The sequence below is a fragment of the Dipodomys merriami genome, unplaced genomic scaffold (assembly GCF_024711535.1).
Source record: "Dipodomys merriami isolate MVZ:Mamm:240054 unplaced genomic scaffold, mDipMer1.0.p SCAF_4, whole genome shotgun sequence".
Lineage (NCBI taxonomy): Eukaryota > Metazoa > Chordata > Mammalia > Rodentia > Heteromyidae > Dipodomys > Dipodomys merriami.
Genome location: NW_027205603.1, coordinates 27,988,370 through 27,996,713, shown reverse-complemented (window position 1 = coordinate 27,996,713; position 8,344 = coordinate 27,988,370). Strand labels below are relative to the sequence as shown.

General features: G+C 35.6%; 1 pseudogene; it reads left to right on the top strand.

Moving 5' to 3' along the window:
- The first annotated feature begins 901 nt into the window (after positions 1–901).
- LOC138806231 (translocon-associated protein subunit alpha pseudogene) lies at positions 902–1,902 on the top strand (annotated as a pseudogene).
- The last annotated feature ends 6,442 nt before the right edge of the window (positions 1,903–8,344 follow it).

Genomic DNA, 8,344 nt, shown 5'->3' with positions numbered 1-8,344 from the left:
ATTTTTCTTTTCTTTTTTCTTTTTGGTCAGTCATGAGGCCAACTCTGGGCGTGGGCGCTATCCCTGCGCTCTTCAGCTCAAGGCGTGTGCTCTACCACTTGAGCCACAGCACCACTTCCGGTTTTCTGGTGGTTGGAGATAAGAGTCTCACGGACTTTTCTGATCGATCTTGTTTTGAACCATGATCCTCAGATCTCAGCCTCCTCAGCAGCTAGGATTAAAGGCGTGAGTCACCAGTGCCTGGCTCTAATTTTTTTTTTCTTTTTCTTTTTTTCATTTTTTTTGGGGGGGTCCAGTCGTGGAGCCTGAACTCTGGGCCTGGGAGCTATCCCTCAGCTCTTCACCTCAAGGCTAGCGCTCTACCACTCGAGCCACAGCGCCACTTCTGGCTCTTTTTTTCTGCTTATGTGATGCTGAGGAATCGAACCCAGAGTCTCATGCATGCAAGGCAAGCACTCTACCATTGAGCCACCTTCCCAGCCCTCTAATTTTTTTCTTATTCAGGATAATTAATATTCTTCTGTCATCTAAACAATAGTGTTCAGCGTCCACCACATCATTTCCCAGCAGTTGAAGACTTTCACAAGCTAGTCTAACATGTAGTATATTTATTTTGAGTATCTGTTGTGTCTACATTGCCACATCTTCACTGAATCCTTGCACTAACCTGAATGTGTAATTTTTTCACAAAGATATTTAGGTAGCAAAATTATAAGTGATTGTGCATTGCTTTTCTTTATGCTTTTCTATTCTATTTTCTCACAGAAATCAAGAACCATAGGTATATGACAACTGATGCAATTTTCATGTTAAGAAAGTACAAGTGAGAAGAGTAACGCCATTGCCGGCGGAGCCGAGGAGAACACTCGTGGACGCGACTGGACACTGGACCGGCCGCGCCATGAGACTCCTCCCACGCCTGCTTCTGCTGCTCTTGCTGGTGTTTCCCGCCACTGTGTTGCTCCCGAGCAGCAGGGCAGGCAGAAGATAAAAAGGAAGAAGATGTGTCTGGTGAACCTGAAGCTTCACCAAGTGCAGATACAACTATCTTGTTTGTAAAAGAAGAAGATTTTACAGCAAATAATATTGTGAAGTTCCTGGTAGGCTTCACAAACAAGGGTACAGAAGATTTTATTGTTGAATCCTTAGATGCCTCATCCTCAGGACTACCAGTTTTACATCCAGAATTTCACAGCTCTTCCTCTGAACACTGTAGTGCAGCCCCAAAGACAGGCAACTTTTGAGTATTCCTTCATTCCTGCAGAGCCCATGGGTGGAAGGCCCTTTGGTCTGGTCATCAATTTGAACTACAAGGATTTGAATGGCAATGTGTTCCAAGATGCTGTTTTCAATCAAACTGTTACAGTTATTGAAAGAGAGGATGGGTTGGATGGAGAAACAATCTGTATGTATATGTTCCTTGCTGGTCTTGGATTTCTGCTTGTTGTTGGCCTTCATCAACTCCTAGAATCTAGAAAGCACAAGAGACCCATACAGAAAGTAGAAATGAGTTCATCAAGTCAAAATGATGTTGACGTGAGTTGGATTCCTCAGGAAACTTTGAATCAAATCAATAAAGCTTCACCAAGAAGGCTGCCTAGGAAGTGGGCACAGAAGAGATCGGTGGGATCTGATGAGTAAATGTTCCTTTGTGCAACAATTCAGTCTGTACTTACCCTGCCCTAATGTTTCTCCCCGATGAGAATTAGTGCAGAGAAGTCATACCACCATAGAAGGCAACTACTACTTATGTGTGGACTGAGCAATCAGAGTCTGTGGCAATAATATTGCTGAAAATGCACTGCATTCATTTTTCTAAAAGTAACAAATTTGGTTTTTTTTTTAACCATTAAAATCTATGTGTGTGCGTGTGTATGTGAGCAGTTGTTGTTACCATAATCATTGTTGAATTACCTGATATCTGCCTTTAGAATACTAAATATAATGTTCTTGTCTCTTTTTTTTTAAAAGAAAGTACAAGTGAATCAGTCTGTTATTATATATTCTTATTTGTCAAAAGTTATGCCTAAAAAAAGTTATGCCTAAAAGAACATAGATGTGAATAATTATTGATCCCAGACAAGAAAACGGTAGCTGAGAGAATTTTATATAATCTACTTTAGTTGCATACCATGTATACAACTACATTTATTCTAAAGAACTAAAGAATACTAAGGCTTAAGGTTAGAAATGTGTAAATAAATGGCATTTATAAACTAGTGCCTGCTGCTGGTGGCTCACTCCTATAATCCACTACATAGATGGACCTGGTATTGGACCTGGAATATCCAGGTCCAAAGCCAGCTCAGGCTGAAAAGTCCATGACAGTCAATCTCTAATTAACTAGCCTGGCTAAAGGTAAGGTTCAAGTAGCAGAGTACCAACTTAGTGTAAGCAAGTCAAGCAAGCTCCAGATCCTGAGTTCAAGTTCCCATTGCCAGCAAAAAAGAAGATTTATATACACATATAAATATGTATATAAATAATTATAAAGCATATGAGTATAAGATTATATTTCCATAATTTGTTTCATTGGATTCAAATATTTAAATGTATATTTGGGAAGAAGGAAGAAGATCCATTCTCTTTCCCCCCATAAGGCAGCTCTGCAGATTAGTCACAGCTAAAGGAGCTATAATAGTTTCATTGCAGAAACTCAAGACTCCTAGAACCAAGTCAGGGTCTGGTGGTCTCAGGACACAGGCTTACTTTCCATCACTGTCTGAAATTCCCCATTCATTGGAATTGATGTCTTGCTAAAAATATTGCAGAAAAATGCAACAACACAAAAGCCATTTGTAAATTATCCAGGAAGACTAAAGCTCCTGTGGGACATTAGACAGATATGCCAGCAATCTCTAGGGAGTAGGAACACTCCAGGAACCATAGAGAGTGTTGTATATATGTTTATCTGAATTAGGGAAGGGCGGGGAAGGGGAACAACAAAATGGTGAGACAAAGGACAAAGGGTAGACCAATGCAACAGTGATACTCACAAGACAACATGTTGGAAATGAACTACAACTTGGGGGATTGGGGAATAGGGTAAGTGGAAGAAAAAATGAGGGAGAGGATAACAAGTTCTACAAGAAATGTATTCAATACCTTACATATGTAACTGCAACCCCTCTGTACATCATCTTACAATAAAATTAAATAAAAATAATAAATAAAGAGTAGTAAATAATAAATAAATAAATAAATAAAGAGTAAGTCAAAGCTCACGCAGCTGTACTTCAGAGCTCCATTTCTGCCCTAAAGGTCTCAGTCTACCTCTACTGAATTTTACTTCTAATGAACTAATAAATCTAGGCCACATTTATCAAGGGCTACCAACATCACAAGAGGAGAAATTACTTAGCAATATGATTCTTATGGGATGTACAGTCCAAGTGTTGTGGCACAGTCTTTCTTAAATATCAAATTTGAAATTATTTACTCTGTGGATCTGTGTGTTTATTCCTAGTGGATGGATGTGGAGAACAACAGAATGATGAGTAATACAGCAAGAATCCAATGTCCAAATCCAGTTAGGATAAGCGAGTAGACCTTGTTAATAAACACATTTCAAAGGCAAAAAAGAGGGTGGATATCTATTAATGAAAAGATACTTAAGTGACATCTCAACTAATTGCAATATGCACTCCTTATTGGGATTCTTGGTAAATTAGCTAGAAATAAATTGTAAAATAATTGGGAAATTTTAGATATCAAATTTTGATATAGGTAGCGTCAAAGAATGAGTATGAATCTCACACTTCACTTATAATTTTATAATCATGTTTGCAGAGTCTTTATCTTTTATAGATCTATTTTTAAATATTTGCAAATAAGAATATATGTTGTTTGTAAAGAAGATTTCTATGTGAAACAATACTTTGTGTAAATGGGCCAGAGAGTATAGGAGTCTATGAAAATTCAGGTATGAAGTTTTTCATAATGAAAATGATGTCTTTATTTGTATTGTCCATATTTTATTAGCATTAATTAATTACAGAAATGTGTTTCATTTTTTACTTGTCCCTGTATGCATTCAATATGCTTTGAACAAACATATCCGCCATCATACCCTTCCCATTTGCTTGATCATCATCCTTATGACATTGCATTCTCTTTATTTAATTGTTTTTGACCTCTCCCATGGAATTAATTTTTCAGGAAGTTTCATTAAGGGTTGCACTCTATAAAAGTGTAGAGAGACCAGGAGAGTAAAATGCAGAATCAATTATCCTCTATCATGGCCCTGTGTTCACTACAGCTAACATAAATTGGCACCTCCACTGATGATGTCTTCAGAGCATTTACATGGAGTCCATCATCAAAATTTTTACTCATTTCCTTGGTACCATGACACAGTTCCTTCCAAAGAGACTCTGGCCCAGGACTGAACACCCTTATTTTTCCATCATGGATTGTTTGCAGTGATTCTTATTAGAGCTACTAACCACATAAAGGGTATACTTAAAATATGAGCAAAATTAAAGATTGTACTTAGCTTGCCTTATTAAATTAGCAACTTATTCTATCAGCCTACATTGTATTCTTTTTAAAAGCTGAATACTGTGTAGGAGGAGTTGAAATTGGAAAACCTAAGGATATTATTAAACTATGCTCAAACACATTAAGCTTACTGTCATCTGAACAGATGGAATGTAACTGTAGATATGGTTAGGGGCTGGATCCATCTGGGAAGCTGTGATGTTACCTTCTTTGTACTTTATAGACATCATTTGTCACTTCTCAGAAGGTTTCCTCCCCATTTAGTTCAGATGCTTCACCTACCTCTCTGGGCAAAGTCAGGTCTGTGGATCAATCATTTATGCTATATTTGCATTTAGATCAATGGGTCAACTATTTAAAAGTAGCTGGATAGTTTGACTGAATAATTGAATTTATATGTAAGCAGAACAGCTTGAAATATGTATTCAATTTCTAAACTCAATTTAAAGTCTCTTTCATTTACCAACAACTACATGCCCCACAGGTTCCATATTTGAGGATCCAACCAACCACAAATCAAAACTCATTTTCAGGAAACTTCATATTTGCTGAACATTTAGAGATTTATTCCTTTTCATTATTTCCCAAACAATAGATCAACTATTTACAAAGCATTTACATTTTGTTGGGTATTATGAGAAATCTAGAGTAGATTTATAGTATACAAGAGGATATAAGTAGGTTAGGCAAATACTATGACTTTTTAAAGGGATTTGAACACTCATGGATTTTGGTATCCACAGGGTGGTGGAATAAATCCCCCCAACTGAGCTAAGGGATGACTACAATTCCTTTGTACTTATTTTGCTAATGTGAAAGTAGCAACTGTCCAGGAAGAAGTATATCAATATATTAATCTTTCTAAATCCAGAGTAATGAATCTGAGGTCTACATCATGTTCTTACTCCTCACACAAAGTCTTGCCTATATGTCCACATGCTCTGAAAAGACCTTGTCTAGTGTTCACATCTCAAGAATGACCTTACCTAATGCCAAACCCCAGTTTTCAATTCTGGGCTGAGTGATTTATTGCATTGAGCCAATATTTGCAAAATCAGTATCTAGTATCTGCCATTATATTCTGTACCACATCTTTTGTGAGGTAAGCATCAGGAAGAGCCATGGAGAACTTCACTTTTCTGCAAGTGTGCAATAGGCTCCTGGATTCCCAAATGAAGTATTTGGCAATACTTGGACATCTTGTTTGGGGCTTATTTTTTGTTTTTTGTTTTTTTAATTCCAGTTTCTTTGTGGTCTATATCTCCCTTGTCCATGTGAGTTACAGTAATAGCCACAAGGAGATAGTAGTGATACAATTATCTCTCTGTGTTTCTAGATGAGAAACAACCAATATGGATATTGGAGAACTATTCTTTATAACTAGTCTGACATATGGGGCAAGAAGGAGAGGCCACTAGACATATAAAGGTATGCAGCAATTTCATTGCATGGCATCTCTTGTTTGCTTATGACTCAGAATAAACCTTTCTCCATATAATTATCTCAGATGTTAGAGTGACAAAAGCAAATACAATGAAATTTATAATCCTCATTTCTTCATAGAATTGAAAGTATTTTGCATGATATGACATACAAATTATTTAGAAAATCATGTCACAGAAAGTTGATTATAATAGACTAAGACATTATCATTAATTAGATTAAAACACTCTCATTCAAAAGCCATGGTATACTAGGTATTATTTGTAAGTATTATTGTTCTTAACATCTGTATTCCCTTTCTGAAAAATGAGGAAACAGATTATATTGAAGGAGATTCTGGACTGCATAGAGTTTAAACTATAGGGAGAACTATATATACTAAAAGGCAGGCTTGAATATGACTCTGGAAAATATTAATACATGTTCTATTTTTATAAGAAATTTTTCAAGGAAGAAGTAAAAATTATCCAGATAAATTATTTTGTATGACAGTATTCACTAAGCTATACAAGAGGCTGGGAGACTTGTACTGTATGTCAAATGACTAGGAGCTGTCAGCTCTGGGAGCCAACACCAGCTCTCTCTGTTATACTAATATGACTCTGAGCCTTATCTATCTCATCTGAAACAGGGTAACACCTCCTGTGTCCCACAATAACATGACATGCTCATGTGACCACATGTGACCACATAAGAGTGCTCAATCATGAATTATGATTGATTCTTTAATTGTTTTTACATAGTTGTACAAAGGATTTGCTATTCAACAAAGCAGTTTATGAATATAACATATCTTAATCCATGCCACCCTTTTCAATATGATCGGTTTTGGAAAAAATTCAAGCATAAAAATATGATTATATTAATTTTACTATACCACACATTAACTCCATTCCCCCAAATCCATTCCATGCCCACAGCCTGTATCCTTGTCTGTTAAATGAAATTATAACAACTTCTTGATAACATTTACATAAAACAGTAGGTATTAATACATGTATCCATGTAGTAGAGGGTAAAAATTAGGGAAAGGAATTGGCCACTAAATATAAAACAATCTAATCAATATACTCTCTCAAATTAGCCTTCTAGAAATAATAAGAATTCCAATTACAGAGCTTGATTAATATATACTTATATATACATTAAGATATAATACTGGAAAACTAAGAATGATGTATATTTCAAAGATAATGGCTAATTATGTTGCATGCATATGAAAGATTGTCATATGGACACTAGAAGTAATAAATTGGATTTACATATATTAAAATCAATTGATCCTGTATATTGTTTAACAAATAAGGAAAGTCCTGCAATAACATATTCATCACTTGCATATAATACCTGTATGGATTATAATGAACATGTATTGAAATATTAGCATGCATTAGAAACAATTTCAAATATTCTACATTCATTAATATGCTAAAGATGACCTATATGGTAGATAAAGTTTTCAGTCTCACTCCTGTGTGAAGAAACTGAATTACAAAATGGTTACATTGCTTACCTATGTATAGATAATAAGAACTTCATTTTGAATCAAAGGCATTACAGTTAGGTTACTTAAACATGATCTTTACAACATAAAGCATAAACACATATGTGGACAGAACGTGTCAGTAAATTGGCTGTCTATAGAAAAGGAGGAATCAATAGAGTCTAGAATAAAATTTGAATTCTAATATTTTACAATGAACACAACTTTCAAGAGTAGTAATAACATGGGTAGACTTTCAGAAAAAAAACAACTCCCCAAAGCACATGCTTTATAACATGAAACAGGAAAAACTGAAGAGATAAAAGACACACAGCTATTACAATTGTCAGCATCAGCAAAGATCCAAACAGAGGGCAAACCTGAAGGCAGTTCACCATCTTCCATATAATTCCCATAGGTTTGAACATGCCATCACAATGCCTTTCATCTTCCATAATGACTTATGGCTGTTGATCCAGTTGATAAGCCTTTGTACATGGTGAGTATTTTTCTCTTGCAATTTCAACTTCTCCTTTTGGCTTTAACTTCATTAGTCAATTATGATGAGTCTCAGTGGGATCTCTCCAAATTGGTGCTACATGGAATTTATTGAAATTTTTGGATTTGAAAATTTTGTTTTTCCTCTAAATTGAAATAATTTTAGCTTTTAGTTCTTAAAACAGTCCCTCTGCCTCTTTCTGTCTCTCCTATCAGATAGAACTACATTTTTGTTCATACTTGTTTATATTGATATGCTTGATGATATTATACAGGTTCTTTGCTTTCTCACAATGGATAATCTCAATTGGCCTATTTCAAATTGAATGGTTCTTTGCTCTACCAGGCCAAATCTGTTGTTGATCCTACTAGAAAATTTTATTGTAGCCATGATGATTTTTAGTTTTAGGATTCCTATTT